The sequence below is a fragment of the Aquarana catesbeiana genome, linkage group LG03 (assembly GCF_042186555.1).
Source record: "Aquarana catesbeiana isolate 2022-GZ linkage group LG03, ASM4218655v1, whole genome shotgun sequence".
NCBI lineage: Eukaryota > Metazoa > Chordata > Amphibia > Anura > Ranidae > Aquarana > Aquarana catesbeiana.
Genome location: NC_133326.1, coordinates 600,881,680 through 600,900,666, shown reverse-complemented (window position 1 = coordinate 600,900,666; position 18,987 = coordinate 600,881,680). Strand labels below are relative to the sequence as shown.

Sequence of the window (18,987 nt, the reverse complement as noted above, 5' to 3'; positions counted from 1 at the left end):
GAAAGCCATTGTTGAAAGAAAGCCATAAGAAGTCCCGTTTGCAGTTTGCAAGAAGCCATGTGAGAGACACGGCAAACATGTGGAAGAAGGTGCTCTGGTCAGATGACCAAAGTTGAACTTTTTGGCCTAAAAGCAAAATGCTGTGTTTTAACACTGCACATCACCCTGAACACACCATCCCCACCGTAAAACATGATGTTGGCAGCATCATGTTATGGGGATGCTTTTCTTCAGCAGGGACAGGGAAGCTGGTCAGAGTTGATGGGAAGACGGATGGAGCCAAATACTGGGCAATCTTAGAAGAAAACCCGTTAGAGTCTGCAAAAGACTTGAGACTGGGGCGGAGGTTCACCTTCCAGCAGGACAACAACCCTAAACATACAGCCAGACCTACAATGGAATTGTTTAGATCAAAGCATATTCATGTATTACAATGGTCCAGTCAAAGTCTAGACCTAAATCCAATTGAGAATCTGTGGCTAGACTTGAAAATTGCTGTTCACAGACACCCTCCATCCAATCTGACAGAGCTTGAGCTATTTTGCAAAGAAGAATGGGAAAAAATGTCTCTCTTGAGATGTGCAAAGCTGGTAGAGACATACCCAAAAAGTCTTGAAGCTGTAATTGCAGTGAAAGGTGGTTCTACATTAACAGGAAACAAATTGTGTTTTTGTAGTCTCTATTTCAGCTGCAATACCAGTGTGTTGTGCCGCATGTGAATGACAGCTCCATTCATTGTAGAGATGAATGAAGACTATCAAATGTTGTGACAACTGAAAGTGACAGATGATGATCTGTGTAGTTCTGATGCCGTTCAGCACTTATGTGAATGATTATCACTGAATAAGTGAGTTTCAAGGATCGCTTAAATGCAGACAGGGTAGGGGCTGACCAAATATACTGGGGAAGGGAGTTCCAGAGGATGGGAGAGGCTCTGGAGAAGTCCTGGAAGTGAGCATGGGAGCTTTGTGCATCTCGGCGCCGCTCGTTCCTCTCCTCTGATCGGCACCAATTTCAAAAGACACAAGGCTGAAAAGACTCAAGGCTGAAAAGACACAAGGCTGCAATGACACAGGGAGGCTGCAATAATAACACAGACTGCAAAAACACTGAGAAGGCTGCAATAATGACACAAGGTGCAAAGACACTGGAAAGGCTGCAATGACACAGGCTGCAATAATGACACAGGGCTGCAAAGACACTGGGGAAGGCTGCAAATGGACACTAACAAGGCTGCATTGATGGGCATTTAAATGTAAGTTTTTTTCCCTTAAACTTCCCTCCTAAAAGTTTTTTTCCTTAAAATTCCCTCCTAAACTTGGGGTGCGTGTTATACGCCAATAAATACGGTATTTTTAATTTTATACAATGGGGTAGGGGAAGCCAGTGAAGAGATTGGCAGAGAGGACCAGAAGTCATGGATCAGTTAGTAAGGTGTATTGATTGACAATCTCCTGGGCAGTAAGCAAGTTGGTGGGTGAAGGCAGTGGGAGGTGAAGTAAGGAATTAAGGGTAGAAAAGAGTGGACAACGTTTGGATGAGAGGGTTTTGATGAGAGCCAGACCTCCCATATCTGTCAGACATGGCCATGTAAGTGGAGGACCAAATCCGGTGCACGTTGAGCTTCTTATCCCTACAGAAAAGAACTCTTGGCTCAATCTACAATGTATTAAAAAGCTCTACAAATGTTTTGTCAATTGATTTAACACAGACACTACTGGGCTTGTACCCATTACAGCAGGTTAGAAAATGCTGGCTTAGCTTTCATGCACATGGGTGCATTTGCCTGTGCAGTGTAAATACCTTTCTGGTGTAGGTGAAGTCCTGGAGCTGTGTACAGCCACCAAAGACATGAATGGGTGAAGGAGGCTTTACACAGTTATGCACTGCTATTATGCACTTCGCCCATTCATATCTACGGGGAGCTCTGTGAAGCTCCAGGACATCATGGGCACCAGAAATATGCAGCATATTAACGTTGCATGAGTGAATGCACCCATGTGCATGGAACCTTAAAACCCGAAACCGGTATCCCTTGAAATGTTGTCACTTTTCAGCAACATTACTAGAGTGTTAAGGATACACTTTCCTCCCATGATGCCTAACCATCACTCTACCACATATTAATACCCGAATAACCCACACAAGACACTAATTGGAGATTAATGGCCATAGCAGCTCTTTATTAACAAAATATATTGAGTAAATAACAGAATAACATTCAATACAATATGAATAGAGTCCCGGGGTCCTTATAGGCGTATACTTAGCTGAGTACCTCTGTAAACCTGTAAGGTCCAGGTCCCGTAAAGTAAGGCTCCAGCCGCACAAACTGACTTAGAGACAATTGCACCAGTAATTGCAGATACTGTCATGTTCACTGCCCCTGAACCATACAAAATAAGGGTGCCATACCTAGGACAGGTCCCCACCAATTTACATTTTACTGTACCGACCACCTTCAAGGACCATGAACCCTACCAGCTGCTATGACGATACATATCATCCTGAAACAATCCACACCAGAAGGACAATAACTATTGAATAAAAATAAAAGGGGAGAGAGGGTGGGAAGATTTCCTGATGGCATCTATGATCCAGCTGAAATCTCTCCAGGGGCCTTCCTGTTGCTTTCCTGTTCTGACTCAACTACAAGGCCATAAGCTTTATCTCCAGCGACATATAGGGCTTACATGACCTAGTGATCTATTTATCTCTTGCATCAATTTAGACAGTTTAACTCGATGAATAAACTCACATGTTGAGGAGACAAATGATGAAGCCTTTTGAATGTTCCGTTTAATGAAGGATACTCATAGGTAGAAAAGTGAGGATGTTGTTAGCCACATGGAAAGATGATTACAGCATGGTGGAATATTGAGCAATTATACCAGAGAGAAGGAAGGGAAGGTGATATATAGAAGTACAGTGGGAGAGAGACTTCAGCTTAGACAAGAGAACACAGCTTAAAGACACTAAGTAATAATAAGCCAAATAGTGCAACACAGATGAAATGATAATAAATCACATAGTGTAACACAACACTTCCCCTGAAACTCTCCTTGTTTCTATCTGACCCACCAGTCAAGTATCTACTCCCGACTCCATATTTACTTTAATTAACTGAGTCATGTAGTGCTTACGTGTGTGTCTCTGCTTTTTACTCCGGACCTAACTTTACTAGAAAACAACATTAAAATTGTACAGTCTATCATTGTAAAAGGTATTCTAGAGGCTTAGTGTGCCTTTAAGCAATGTTTATCTATCAACAGATGATTCAAATATCAGCATATGACAGAAGGCTTTATCACCCCATTCTATTTTTTATGTGATTTAGCTTGGCTTTTCTTTAATGCCAGCACAGAAAAGTATCATTTATACGTAACTTGATTCTGGCACCATAGCAACTATGTCTTCATATCTGCTTCAGATAAACATAGAAAAATCATTTGCACAGTGTCGCTTCTATTAATAACATTTGGGGGCAGAAGGTTGTTTAGTGAAAGTAGGATTGTTTCACAAAGTACGTTCTGTCACAGATCAGTACAGAGCTGTCAGCATAGAGCTGCTTGATTGTGTTCTGAAATGGTTTCACAGCTCCCAGGATGGGACACTCTGATTAATAATTTAACGGCTTTCCTGTCACTTTGCCGGTGGCATTTACTTCACTGAAATCCTTAACCCTAAGAAGATATGTTTACTGAATTTCCACGTGATCCATTCACCAGAGCAAAGGTTTATTTTATGACAGAAGAACTCCCCCTGGGCAGCAGTTACCCTATTCCTTCTGACCCCAACAATAGAAATTGTATATTTTTCCTGGATTAACATATTCCCATGCTATCAGCTTAAAGTGGTGTTCCGGCCAAAATTATACTTTTTAAATAAAAATACCCCTATAATACACAAGCTTAATGTATTCTAATAAAGTTAGTCTGTAAACTAAGGTCTGTTTTGTTAGTTTATAGCAGTAGTTTGTTATTTTATAAACTTACAGCAGGCCGTGGCCATCTTAAGTGTGGGCATCTGAAGCCAGACTGTATTTCTTCCTGGATCTCATCCTTGCAGATCTCACACATGCTCAGTGCAGCACAAGCAGTTTAATAGGTTTCAGGTCAGGTTTCCATAGCAACGGCAGTTTCAGAGGAAGTTGCCGCCCCTTCCCAGAAGGCATTGCAAACAGGTAATGATGCGATGGGCCACGGCCAGGGAGGAGGAAGTGAAAAATGAATACAGCAGATATACAGTAGGTGCTGAGAAAAAAAATAAAAAAATATCCAATTTGTTTACAGTGCACAGTTTAGTGAGGCATGCTGAAGAGTTGTAAAAGTGGGTGGAACTCCACTTTAAAGATATGGAAATAGTCTGGTACATTTTTTTTTAATTCAGTTATGAAATTTGTTCCTCTTAACAGCATACTATTATTTGTCCCAGACTATCAAATGATGAAGCAACATACCATCAGGCTCCCAGTTCCAGTTTTTTTATTTCATTCACAGCATTGCTTAAAGAGAAACTGAACACTAAGCCTGAAAATAGCTGGCAGAGGACTACTAGTCATCAGCAGGGCCATCTGCCGTCCCTCCCCCTAGGGGCATGGGAGCATGGGAGAGTGGGTGATCAGTGTGCGAGTGGGGGGAAATAACTGGAACCAAACTTTTGTGGTTGCCCCTGCAGCAGCTAAAAGCCAGCTGCAGAGTAAGCCACAAAAGATCATTTCCAGTTATATCCCCTACTAACTACAATGATCACTACTATATTTCCCTTGCTGCTGGGGCCCCATGTGTGCCCCCTCCCCCCAGTGTTTCTGGCTTCTCTGCTCTCCTCTCCCGCCTGCAGTAGCAGGGAATCCTCAGGATGGTAAGCTGTGTTTACTATGCTTCAGTTTATGAATGTACAGGAGCCTTTGTCTCCTGTTCATTCATCTGCAGTGCAGTTGAGGCTGCAGAAAGGAACTGGGGATTGTGTTTGCGCAGTCCCTTTCTCTATCTCAAAAGTGAGACTTCAGACTTCAGGGGTCTGTTTAGACCCCTGATATCTCACCAAAGACCCCCCCCCCAAAAGCATTGTGAAAATGTATAAAATTATTAAATTAAAATTAATAAATTTAAAAAATGTAAAAAAAAATTGTAAAAAAATCTGACTAAAGTTTTTAATCAGACTAAAAATCTGTGCCCAATATGTAGCACAATTTAGCCACATCTACTGTTTGCTACAAGCCCCTCAGGTCACCATCTCGCTGGTAGGGGCCCCAGTGCATTACTTTGCCCAGGGGCCCATGATGCTGTTAAAGCGGAGTTTTTTTTTAAAAGTCAGCAACTACAAATACTGCAGCTACTGACTTTTAAAACATGGACACTTACCTGTCCAGGGCGCCCGCGATGTCGGCACCCGAGGCCGAACCGTCTCTCAGTCCTCCGGTGCTGCCACCTCCATCTTCGGTAAGGGAATCAGGAAGTGAAGCCTTGCGGCTTCACTTCCTGGTTCCCTACTGCGCATGGGCGAGTCGCGCAGCGCAATACGGATGGTCCCTGCTGTCTCTGGGACCCGTGTGTTTCCCAGCAGACAGCGGGGGGGGGACAGGAAGTGGCGTAAATAACCGCAGATTCAGCGACTATCTATGCCGGAAGTGGGTACAGATACCTGTAATATACAGGTATCTGCACCCCCCTCCCCCCTGAAAGGTGTCAACTGTGACACTGGAGGGGGGAGGAATCCGATGAGTGGAAGTTCCACTTTTGGGTGAAACTCCACTTTAAGGTTGTCCTGGTCATCAGTATTACCTGTGGTTTCTCTGCAGATGTTCTTTCCCCATTATTGATTAGTAACTTACCATGCTTTGTTCTGCACTTTTAAGACTGAAACACTACACCAGCATATTCTCTTGTGGTTGGAGAGTTGTAAAAACAGGCAGTTGAGCCCAGTTTTCACCATATCCCAACTGGCCATCCTTAAGCTACAAAGGCAGCTGGACAGAGTTGAATACTTGCTGTGGCTGCTGTACTATGCTTCACCATTCAGTAAGAATTATACCCCCTGTCAACTCAATGGGGACGGGCTTCCTAGGCGCCCTCTTAAAAACGATCCACCATGGATGCTTAAGTAAATGAGCCCAAATAAAGTTTCTGCTAAACCAGCTGCTGACAAGACCTGTGTCTGTAATTACATTGGTTAAAAATGAACATAGTTCACTCTCCGTTTCAGTCCTTAGACACAGTTTCCATTTAAGACCTGAAAGGGGCATATATGGACACCAAAAATGTGTTAGTGTCTTCTCTTTGATCTTTGATTTGACCCTAGAGTTGCCACCTCATCCCTTTAAACCTGAACACCTTTGAATTACACAGGTTCCGAGGCTAATTAAATGCACATAAGGCACAAAGTGAGTTTAATTACCACTTTAATCAGCCACAGAACCTGTGTAATTAATATGTGTTCGGGTTTAAAGGGATGAGGTGGCAACCATATTTGACCCTATACTGCAATAAAATTGTTTCTGGACTAATAATCAATGGCACTTTAATCTTAAATCTTCTATTTTGCGCTACAAACCAAAGAACCCATGGGAATAATCTGGGCTGTAGAATCTGCCTTCCTAGTAACCAGACAACCTGTACTAACCATTAGAATTTTTATCAATGTGACAGCCCTAGGGTCCGACACTAGTTATCCTTTATCCCAAGCATTGTTCTGAACCTTCTCTCAGTGTGAAGGCAACCATCTTGGTAGAGGCAGGACTTTCCCTACTCATTTAAGAACCTCCAACAAGGAAAACAGTGAGCAGAGCAGTAGTGAAATTACCAAATCTTACTCCAAGTCTTGTGAGACTAACAATCAGAGGCAACAAATTCTTTGATCTCACACTGCAGATATTCGGGTTGTGAGGCTGTAGGCATGGGAGTGCCCAGGCATAGTCACATGCCAAGAAGTACATTGGTATTTCTTAGCAGGCATGTCAGACAAAGGGTTAAAGTAATTTGTGTATGGCTTAGTCACAATGATTATTTCTGGATGTTCCCTCTAACATAGTAGATCTTCACTTTATAAATTCAGGTCCACTTTATTGTGCAATGAATGTAGTTAAATATACATATATAGGTACCTGCAATACACACACTGGGCAAACTCACTACGCAGCAGCTAGAATTTAGTCAGTAAAGGACATCAATGAAGTCCCAGTAGTTAGGGTCTGATGGCTGTGTTGCCTTTTTATTTGATTGTCCTGGAGTGTTGATGGAATTAGCCAGGCTGATATCTAGCACTATGCTTGTTTATGTTGTACAATTTATGTTCGTTTTGCTCATCTGAATTCTAGGATGGTATTGTTCTCCGCTGTGTGTTTGACAAGGTTGTCAAAGGGACATTAGACGCACTGTTGAATTTTTTGTTGGAAGTGAATACTTTTTGCATACACTAACCTGAGATTTTTTTCCTGTTGACCTTTTCTTTCTTTGATTATTGCAGATTTATATTTCTGTTTGTGACTCTAATGCCGCGTACACACGATCGGACTTTACGGCATATTTGGTCCGGCGATCTTTTCGATGGACTTTGTACGCTAGGTGCGCCGAACTTTAAAACGGACGGACCTGGACACACACGATCACTCTAAAAGTCCGATGGTTTTGAACGTGGTGACGTACAGCACGTACAACGGGACTAGAAAAAGGAAGTTCATGCCCCACTACGCCACCCTTTGGGCTCCTTCTGCTAATCTCGTGTTTATCTCGTGTTAGTAGAAGTTTGGTTAGAGACGATTCGCGCTTTTCACACTTCAGCTTATTTCGATCGTTTTCTGCGGTCCAGTTTGTGCTTGTGAGGTTTGTATCTGCTTTTCAGTGCTTGTTGGTCAGTTCGTAACCTGCCTAGCAGGCCGTTCTGGTCCGCTCGTTCCTGATTTTTAGGTTGCTCTTCATAGGCCTTGCTGTTCTTCAGTGCGTTTGTTCTAAATTTGTTTGTTTGACCAGCTGACCATTTTGAAGCCATGTTGCGTGGACGTACTCGTTCTTGAGTTTGTGCTGCGTGGGGACTTGGTGTTGGGGTTAATACTTTGACCCGAGTCCAGTCCATGAACAGGGCGAGGAGGAGTTCATGGATGAAGAATTGGTTGTGCCAGCGTGACCAGTTCTCGCACATGCCTTTGCTCCGTGAGATCCGTGAGAATAATCCTGAGGATTTCAGGAATTTTCTCAGGATGACGGACCCCGTTTTTGAACGTGTGCTGGCTATGCTGACCCCCTATATCAGCAGGCAGGATACCTGCATGAGGCAAGCCATCACTGCGGAGCAGAGGCTAGTTGCCACTTTACGTTACTTGGCGACTGGGAGAAGTCTTCAGGACTTGAAGTTCTCGACAGGCATCTCCCCCCAGGCTCTGGGGATCATTATCCCAGAGACCTGTTCTGCTATTATTCAGGTCCTGCAGAAGGACTATATGAAGGTAAGTTTTATCCTTTAACATTACATGATATGTATTTAATGTTTGCTAATGTATTGTCTAAATGTCCTCGTTACCTATTTACCATGCTTTGAATATGCTGGGAATGTCCCCTTTATCTTCATGCATGCCTTTGTTTTACCTTAATAATTTTTGGGCCTACATGCATATTTCCCTTCAATAACCTCCCCACCATGCAATCCTGGGTCCATTTATACCTCTAGCCTATAGTCCTTTGAACAATGTATATTGTCAGCTCCATTGTACTGTTTTACCCTCACCCACCCCCTCAAATGTTTGCAACTGTCAGGTGTGTTCTTGGCCCCAATTAGTACCCCTCCCCCACCCCCTCAAATGTTTGCAACTGTCAGGTGTGTTCTTGGCCCCAATTAGTACCCCTCCCCCCACACACAAATTGATCAATGGTCCATCAGAGGGGGTGAGTAATCTTATAATTGGGCCTTATTTTTTTTTTTTTTTCTAAAAATAACACATATTAATAATGTTCAACTGCTGTTGTTCAAGAATGTTTTTGTGTAATCTGATATCCAAGTTATGTTTAAAAGTACTTATATTTTTTTTTTTCTTGTTTGACTCCACAGTTTCCTTCAAACACACAGGAATGGCAGACTGTGGCCTCCCAGTTTGCTGACCATTGGGACTTTCCCAACTGTGTCGGGGCGATCGATGGGAAGCATGTCCGCATTGTGCCACCACCCCATTCGGGGTCTTATTTCTACAACTTTAAGGGGTTTCATAGTGTAGTTTTGATGGCGGTGGTCTCGGCACAATTGGAATTTATGTTCGTGGAGGACGGAGGAGTCTTTGCACAGACCGAGCTGTGCCAGCGTCTCCAGACTGGTGGCCTGGGATTGCCACCTGATGACCAGAATGTGGACTCCCCTAAGTTTCCATCGCTGATGAAGCGTTTGCTCTCGGCGTGCACTTGATGAGGCCGTTCCCCCAAAGGATACTCACCCCTGAGAGGAGGGTATTTAATTACCGGCTGGCCAGAGCAAGAAGAGTTGTGGAGAATGCCTTTGGGATTCTGGCCAGCCAGTTCCGTTTGTTCCTCTCCGCAATAAATCTAGCAGAATACAAAGTCAATTATGTGATCTTTGCTTGCTGCCTTCTGCATAATTTCTTGAGACGTCATTCTTTGACATATATAACTTCTGTTGGGCCTGAGGCCGGACTTGGTGTTGATGAACCACTCACAGGCCTGAAAAGTGGCCGTATTAGCTTGGCCCCCCAAACCACCCATGAAGTGCGTGACAGATATGTCAATTATTTTAATGGTGGGGGGGCCATTGCAATGCAACAAGATCTGTAAGATTTTTTGAAAAAAAAATAAAAAATTTGGCAACAATCTCTTGTTTTGATTCTTGTTTGCATTTAGTTTGGTCTGTCTCCTAGTGCACTTGTAGTGGCAAGTGCATTTCCCTTTAGTTAATAAGGCCCTTTGTCACTGTAACCACACAAAAAAATAACAAACTGTTATTGATAAATAATAAGCCATACACATTGTAGTAGTAAAAACATTTTACTGTGTGCACATTGAAAGGTGCATTTTGTTTGAACTTGTTTTTTTTTTGTTAACAATATTTTTTGGAATTTTTTTAGTTTAGGCATATTTGCAGAAAATATACATTGTTTACAAAATTTGGCTTGACAACAGAGTTTTAAAAACCATAAGAACAAAAAATAACCGGAACTTACAAAGTTCAACATGTTAATAACTAGACGTGCACACTGAAATATTTTGTTTCAGAATTTCGTTTTCGTCTGAAAAATAAATTTATTTAGTTACTCCCGCAATTCGTTTTTATTTATTTCGTTTTTCGTTAAAAATTGCATTAGTCCGAAAATCCAAATTAAGGTCGAATCTGTCATTGAAGGCTTATGGTGTCTGTCGAATGTTCAAAGAAGATTCGGCAGAGCAACTAAACTGTACAACGTTGTATAGTTTACCTGCTCCGTCGAATCTTCTTAGAACTTTCAACAGACACCATAAGCCAAAGTACGTGTGTACTTAGTTCTAGCTATTTTACTGCTCTTCCTCTTTGGTTACAATCAGCCAATAACATTCATCATCATCATTATTTTTATTTATCTTTTCTCCCCTACGTCGAATCTTTTCTCCCCTACGTCGAATCTTTTCTCTCTATGTAGAATAATCTTGGACTATTAGAGTTAAGGTTAGGCACATTCGACCACAGGTTTGATGGACACAGATTGTTATTGTCATCATCATGTCGAATCTCCTATCTATATCGAACTGTTGTAGCAACGAAAATGAAAATAAAGCATTTGTTAATGTCGGATCTTTCGTTTTTCGGATTCTGCACTTTTGTTATCGTTTCTTAAACCGATAACGAAAATACCTGAAATTCGGACGAAAATACTTTCGGACGAAAACGAATGCACATGTCTATTAATAACGGTGCTGGTGATGTCACCCATGTAAAATAAAAAAATTGCAGATGCTCACAATTTCTCGTGAAAAAAGGTTCAAGTCAACACGTGTCTCCCATCAAGGGGGAGCAATGGACGTGTTTTGTGTGTGCAATCCCTTTGTTCCTCTCACAAACTAACATTATTCTGATGAAGGGGTTGCAAACACAAAACAAGTACATTGATATCCCCTGATGGAAGATAGCGCATGATGACACACCGTGTGCATCTGCAAAATTTTTACATTATAGTATTTAGCAAGTTAAAACATTTTAGAAAAATAAAACTTGACAATGAAATGAAGAACATGATTGATGTTTTTAGGCAAAAAGTTATTAGATTCTGCCCAAAACATCAATCATGTTCTTCATTTCCTGTTGCATGCTGTCCAGCCGATTTCTCATGCTGTCAATTTGGTCACACATTCTATCAATTTGGCCATTCCACACCATTATCTGGCCAATGAGTCTTTGTGCACTCTCTGTGCTAAATGGCTCCGCCGCTTGGCCTTCCACAACCAGAACATCACCTAAAATTTGTGGATAAAAAATTATTGTAAAATATGCACGCCTAAATAGATGAACTTAAGCTGGGGTGTCAGTCACTCACTTGGTGGGGTGGAAATATCGTACACTTACTCCACCTCTCCTTCCTCCAGCTCGTCGGGTGGGCGTGGTCTTGGGCTGGGGCTTGGGGTAATGTCAGCTTCAGGCTGGTGACTTGGGGGGGTCCTGGGATCCTTGGACTGTTGTCTGAGTCTTTTCTCCCCTATGATAATTAAACAAAAGGTATAGTTAAAACACAGTGATATTTCAGTCTTGAAAAAGGAATATGAAACGTTCGTTAGAAGTTGTGGACAATTGTCATTTTTCGGCACCAAAAATTTAGAAGACAGGATTAAAATTCACTATGCCCAAAAATGCCAAAAAATACACATTTTCATGCAAGTTTCACAGATGCAGAGACCTCAAGTATCCCCTGGAGCCCCTATGTGTATTACCCCCCAAAATTTTCTCGGGTGTCACATAGTACACTAGTGCTCGTGAGTCCAGATGTGGAAACAGCTGCTGTGTCCTGTCCTTACATTACACTGAATCATTATTGAAGAAGCATTATATTTTCAAACACATCTACACAACATCACCACATTTTTGGAATACAACAAATTATCAAGACCTAAATGTATGTCCAAAACCTGTACCATGGTATTTGGCGAAAAAAAACCCATCATTTTCTTAGTATCATATGTTTTTTCAAAAGAACGGTCTTTACGAACGATGCTGTATAAACGAAAAGCATATGGATCAGCATGCAAGTTAAGTATCTCATTCGGAACACACAACAAGTACTTACTTTTTTAAGCAGCTTCTTTATTCGCCAATATTGTTCATGCTCCCTACTTTTGAGGTCAGACCACCGCTTCCTCAATTGTTCTTTAACCCGTTTAGTGCCAAATTTTTGCTCAAGAGCGGTGACAACTGAGGACATTATTTTGCCCTTCCACATATTGGGTCGGGTGTACGGTCCTTTTTTGCCATCGTAGTCCTCCCTTCTCAATATGGACACCATCTCCACCATCTCTTCAAAGGCCATGCTGGTGGCCTTTATATCTCCTCTTGGATCTGGATGGTTGTGGCTCCGCGCTTTCCTCCGCGCTACTTGCAGATAATCTCTCCGCCATCTTTCTCTGTATCCTGCCACTGCGCAATGAAGAGTGAAGGGGCGGGGACAAATCGTACTAAAGAACGTCAGGGGCGGGCGACGCAGGCGTAGCATGACACATGCGCAATGTATATAAAGCTATTACACTGGCCTACGTATGTCCGAGCGGAAGTAGCGAGCGTCAGAAACAAAGGTAAGATTAAACGTGGGTGTGTGTTTGGTGAATGTGTTTGGTGTGTGTGTGTGTGTATGTGTGTGTGTGTGTACCCTAGATTGAGCCAAATATAATACTGGGAGTTTGGACTGACATTACAGTTTTTATCTTGTGTCTTGAATTGCAGCAAAAATGAATCCTTTTAAGGAGGAAGAATTTTTGACACGTTTTCTTGATTTGTATCAAGAAAAAAGAAACCTGTGGGAGGTCAAGCACCCATTGTATTTTAATAGAGATGTAAGGAAGGCAACACTGGGCACACTTTTGGAATTTGTGAACACTCGAGTCCCCCAGGCAGACCTTAAGTTTGTGGACAATAAAATTGGTATCTTGCGCAGGCGGGAACATAAGAAGATCCAGGAGTCGCGCAGATCGGGAGCAGCAGCAAACCAGGTTTATGTCCCCAAGCTGTGGTACTACCAAAAAATGCGATTTCTGGATGACCAGACAGAAGCAAGGCAATCACTTTCAAGCCTTCCCTCCACCCTTCCCTCCACCCTTCCCTCTAGCCTTCCCTCCACCCTTCCCTCCAGGCTTCCCTCCACCTCCACCCTTCCCTCCACCCCAGCTGATGAGTCCCAAGAAGAACTGGGCCCTTTCATCCTTGATGAAGTGGATGCACCTGGTTCAGCCAGGTATACTTTTTTGGTGAATTTGGGATTGTGTAAATATTAATGATGTAAACCTAAAAATTTTTGAAGTGCTTCACCAAAAATGACTTCATCACAATTATTAATATGTAGACATATCACTAAACAGTAGTGGCCAAAAATATACTTCAAATATTGGTGAGCAGCTAGAATAATAGTGGGGTCAAAAAGATAGCCTTTACTATTGGTTTATAATTATATTTGCAAGTCATGAGCTGAAAATTGTGCGTGATTGCGTAAGCAAAAATTACAACTACAGGTATGCAGGGAAGGCTCCACGGAAGAGTCGAAAGTGATTGTCTGGCTTCTGTCTGGTCTGACTTCTGACTGTGCTCCCTGTGCTCCCTAGTCGCAAGATACCAATTTTATTGTCCTCTAACTTGATGTGTGTCCTGGGGGACAAAAGGCTTCACACATTCCAAAAGTGTCTCCAGTGTTGCCTTCCTCATTTCTGTTTTGACCAAAATAAATGGATATTTTTGTTACCTTACATTATTGACTATGTGTTTTGATTCAGAAAGGACATTTGGTTTGTGAGTAGGCAGGTACAGGTCAAAAAGACTATATGTGGGTTATTTACAAAAGGCTAAATCATTTTGCAATTCAAGTGCAAAGTGCTATTGCAAAGTGCACTTGATAAATTGCACTGCAAGTGCACTTGTTGGAAGTGCAGTTACTGTAAATCTGAGGGCAAGCTCTGAAATGAGGGGAAGCTCTGCTGATTTTATCATACAATCATGTGCAAGAGAATTTTTTTTTTTGGGGGGGTTCCTTGCATGTGCCCCTCGGATCCACAGCGAATGCACTTCCAAATGCTCTTTCAGGGCAATTCCAAGTACAATTTGGACTTGTAGTGAAAAATGATTTTGCCTTTTTAAAATAACCCCCCTATGTCTAATTAACAAGGGACACCAACCTCATTAAGGTTCATTAAAACAATAAAAATTATTAAGGTTATTGTGGTAACTTGAAACTCAAAATCCAAAAAAAAAAAAAAAAAAAAAAAAACATTTTCTATAATTTAGCACACATTGTAAAATCTATATTGTTAAAATCTGTAAAAAATAAAGATGAGTCCAAAAAAAAAATTGCTACTTTATAATTCTGGAGATCTGGCTTTTAAGAAATATCATATTAGTCATGGCATGAGGATAAATCATGAAGAAAGTAGTTTGTGAGAACTCTGTGTGAATATAAGCAGCAAAACAACTTGCTTCTCGCATTATAAAGAAAAAAAAGAATGCGCTGTATTAAAAGATCACAGAAGAAGAATGTGCTAGCTTCAATACGAAGGCTAGTTTTACCAGACCGAGCGCTTCCGTCTTGTACTTGCTTCAGAGCATGCGTCAGTTTGGGTCCATCGGACTAGCACACAGACGAACGGTTTGTACGCTAGAAATCAGAGTCCGTCGGAAAGATTTGAAACATGTTTCAAATCTAAGTCCGTCAAACTTTTGAGAAAACAAAGTCCGCTGGAGCCCACACACGATCGAACTGTCCGACGAAATCCGGTACGCCGGACCAAGTATGCCGTAAAGTCCGATCGTGTGTACGTGGCATAATGTGGAAAATTTTACTCTATGACATGGTACAAGAAGTGAAAGGTATGGGCTTCACAAAGACAGACAAGTAAGGCCAGCAATTAAAATATTGCCAAAGGCTCTAACACTTCCTCACACTACTAAAAATGTTTTTGTCTTTATCCTTGTCCCCGTTTGAAAGATTCCATAGGAAGTGAGGGAAACTCTCTAGAACAGGTATTCGAATGGCAATAATAACCTGACAAAGGTTCTAACTTTTTTCCACACCATCCACAATTAAAATTTGTGGCTGGAGTTGAGCTTTATGCATTAGCTATTAGTAATGTTATAATAAAAATGATTATAAAAGCATATAATATTTGCCCATGTATTTATTTATTTATTTATGAGCAAACTGTGCTCCCTTTCCCCTGGTATTTAGTACCATCCTTCCCTTTTCCACTTGACTTCTGTAAGATTTACCCCCCTTCATGACCAGGCCATTTTTTGCAATACAGCACTGCATTACTTTAACTGAAAATTGCGCCGTCATGCAACGCTGTAGCCAAATAAAAATTATCCCCACACATGGAGATTTCTTTTGGTGATATTTGATCACATCTGGTTTTTTTTTATTTTTTTGTGCTCTAAACAAAAAAAAGACAGACAATTTAAAAAAAAAATATATATTTTTTACTTCTGCTATAAAACATACCCCATAAAAATGTCTTCATAAATTTAGGCCAAAATATATTCTGCTACTTATTTTTGGTAAAAAAAAATCCCAATAAGCGTATATTTGTTGGTTTGTGCAAAAGTTATAGCATCTACAAACTATGGTATATATACTGGAATTTCTATTTATTTATTTACTTGTAATGGCGGCATTCAGCAACTTATAGCGGAACTGCGATATTGTGGCAAGCAGTCTGACGCTAACTGACACTTTTGACACTTTGTGGGAACCAATGCCACTAATACAGTGATCAGTGCTAAAAATATGCACTGTCACTGTACTAATGACACTGGCTGGGAAGGGGTTAAATATCTAGGGTGATCAGAGGGTTAAATGTGTGCCTAACCAGAGTTTTTGTGTACTGTATGTGCTGCTTTTACTAAGGGATCTGATGAATTTTCTTTCCCTACATTGCAGGGAAAGAAAATCCATCACATCCCTGCTGGCAGAACAGAGCTCTGCCTTATTCTGTGTCTCTCCTCGCTGATCAGTGGGTGCCAGCGGACATCCATTGGCCAGCGCTCACTAATCGGCTTGTGCTGTGTCTAACCGCGGCGCGTGCCCCCTATCTGGATGTGCCAGATCACATACTAGGAGAGCTCTGCCGCCATGTACCTAAGTTATGCAGTCGGCAAGCGGTTATAGTAACTTCCACATACCAAACACCAGTGTTTCTCAACCTTTTTTCAATTAAGGCACCCGTTAAAATTATAGACAGTGTCAAGGCACCCCATTCTAAAATGTAAAAAACTATTCTAATAGTTTTACATAATGCAGCAACATCTACATGTAGGATATCCAACGTTAGAGGTGATTTATTCTTAAAAAACAAATACACTTTTGCATACTGGCACTGACTAATAAGTATTCCTATGTTTCTCTTCTCCCTAAATTTCTCTCCATCAATCAGCTAGGGTGATCCCAGTGCTGATGAAGAGAGACAGAGGAGGGTCAAATAAGGATGCTGTGGAGGCAACAGACATCCTCCATATCAACTGAGGACATCATTGGTTGTTAAGATGCCAGTGTCTAGGAAGTCATAATGGTGCATAATGAAACCCCAAAGGCAGGTTTGATCCATCTGCTGGCTTGTATACAATTTTTGATAAATTTGTAGGCATTTTGCCAAGGCACCCCTGAAGAAACCTCAAAGCACCCCACGGTGCATGGGCACCCTGGTTGAAAAAGACTGCCATACACCATACCATAACATACAGACCAGTAAATGCTTCAAAATGTCCTGAAGATCAAATTTGGCTTACTGCACTTTCTCGCAGTAGAAATGGCAAAAAAAAAGCATGTGTATAAGGCAATACCAATTAAAACCAATCAGATTTTAGCCTACTAGCAGCACCCAATGCATGGTTTCTGGATGCTAAGGGTTACTGTTCTTTGTTCATAATTGTTTGGAAAAAATTCCATCTCATTGCTTCTGGACATCTTTTCTTGGTGGGAAACAAAAGTTTATGAAGGATTATAGCACTGTGCTTCCTTCTATCTCTCAAATGACAGGAACACATTTGCTGTGATAACATGAAAGGTACTTCTTCTACAGCCGATTGATGTTTTATTTAGCTCAATAAAGGTAATAAATAGGTAAAACATTGCAAATTGTTTTTATGACTGTCAGTGGTTTGATATGAAAGTGCTTTTTGCGTTATTATAATACCTTTCAGTTTGTGTATTGATGATTAGCATATCCACTCTGAAACAGTGTTGTCACTTTTGTCGCTGGAAGCTTTCTTATTTCATTTACAGCTCCTGTCATACAGTGCCAGTAGCGTATCCCATTATTCTTTTAAGTCACTCTGGGATATCAGCATGAAAAACAGCACCGACGCTCTTCAAGACCAGGAAGGTAAAAAGCACAAAGCAGAGAGAGTGGCTATTTTATTGTCATTTTTACAACCCACAGAGGTGTCCTGACCTGGAGGCACAGGAGGAGCAAGAGAGGACAGGGGGAGAAAACTGCTGGGCAAGTCTCCAGGAGTTCCAAAGAGGCAGCCAAGTGAGCTGGTGAATGTTCACACAGTTGGGAGGACTGGGAGGCACGCCTGAGAGGACTGAGATGCAACAGTCTGGGATGGGTGCAGAGCCAGTCTGAAGGATTGTGTTGGCATGGGCAGTGGAAAGGGGCAGCTGCAGCCAGGAGGGCTGGCAGTGCCTGAAGAGGTGGTACTGGGAGCAATAGCCACATGGACAGATAGCACTGGGACTTTCTATTCTTTGCTACACCATAGAGGCCCATGGTCCTGCCTGCAAAGGACATCTGCTTTAGGCCTGGCTGAGCCAGTGTCAGGCCTACCAATCAGTGCTAGCAGGTCCGAGAAGTGCAATCAAGTGATGTGCTGGGGGTGTATATAGCTGGTCCCAATTTTGACTGTCAATTATCTGGGCATCTGATAAGTTTCCTATCCCTATCCAAGTTAGATTCCCCTCAATAAAATACAAAAAAAAAAAAACAAGTGCAAGGACTGGTTTCATGTCTCTGAATGCTTGAAAAGTGTGTGCCTGGCTGGGCAGGGTAACAGACGGACTACTACACTCAGCAACCCCTACGGGGGGTACAGCTACAGACATTTAGGAGTATTTTTTTTATTTCTCTTTTGCGTTCAACGTATTTGTACGCACTAACTAATTGAATTATCTACTCAAGTTCTATCAAATGTTCGGAAACAACTTATATTATACCTACAGTACTTCCATGGTATAATGCACTAATTACTGTTGTAAAGAAAATGGTTCAATCAGCGCAAAAATGAACAAATCAAATAATCAATGCAGGTAGCACAAAAAGATCATCACATAATCCCAATAGAGTATTGAAAAGCAAGGTGTAGCGCATGAAAAACTGATGAAACAGTTCAATAAAAGTCCAAAAGAAAAAGATGAAGAGGACTAAAGATCCCAGCACACCAAGAGACTTCCACGTGACAGGCACAATTTAGGAAACAATGGTGACAGACCCTCCACCTCCAGAGCACTTGCTTTGCTCACCTCTATTAATGGACCACTGAGCTAACAAATGGTCAAATGCACAGGTCCCAAATCAGGGTAAAGAATGTGGATATAGCCAGGAACTCCACTCGATTTTCCCCGGGGCGTGGCAGCACTCTGGATCTCCTCTCACCCACCTGCCACTCTGTTCAGTCAGAGTGAAGCCACTGCCTTGGGTGTCAGTGGCGTGTCTATCTCTTTTACGCAAGCCGACTGCGCGGCTCACTGATTGGCTAGGAGGTGGAGGCGGTAGGTGTGAGAAGATCCGGAGCGCTGCCATGCCCTGGGAAAATCAAGTGGAGCTTCTGGCTATATCC

The 18,987-nt window shown here is 41.9% G+C and overlaps 1 long non-coding RNA gene across 1 annotated transcript in view; it reads left to right on the top strand.

Moving 5' to 3' along the window:
- LOC141134660 (uncharacterized) overlaps window positions 1-18,233 on the top strand; it is a 74,766-nt gene extending 56,533 nt beyond the window's left edge. The window contains exon 4 of the long non-coding RNA XR_012243263.1: window positions 17,589-18,233. This is a non-coding gene — a long non-coding RNA (uncharacterized lncRNA). The remainder of the gene's footprint in view (window positions 1-17,588) is intronic.
- The last annotated feature ends 754 nt before the right edge of the window (window positions 18,234-18,987 follow it).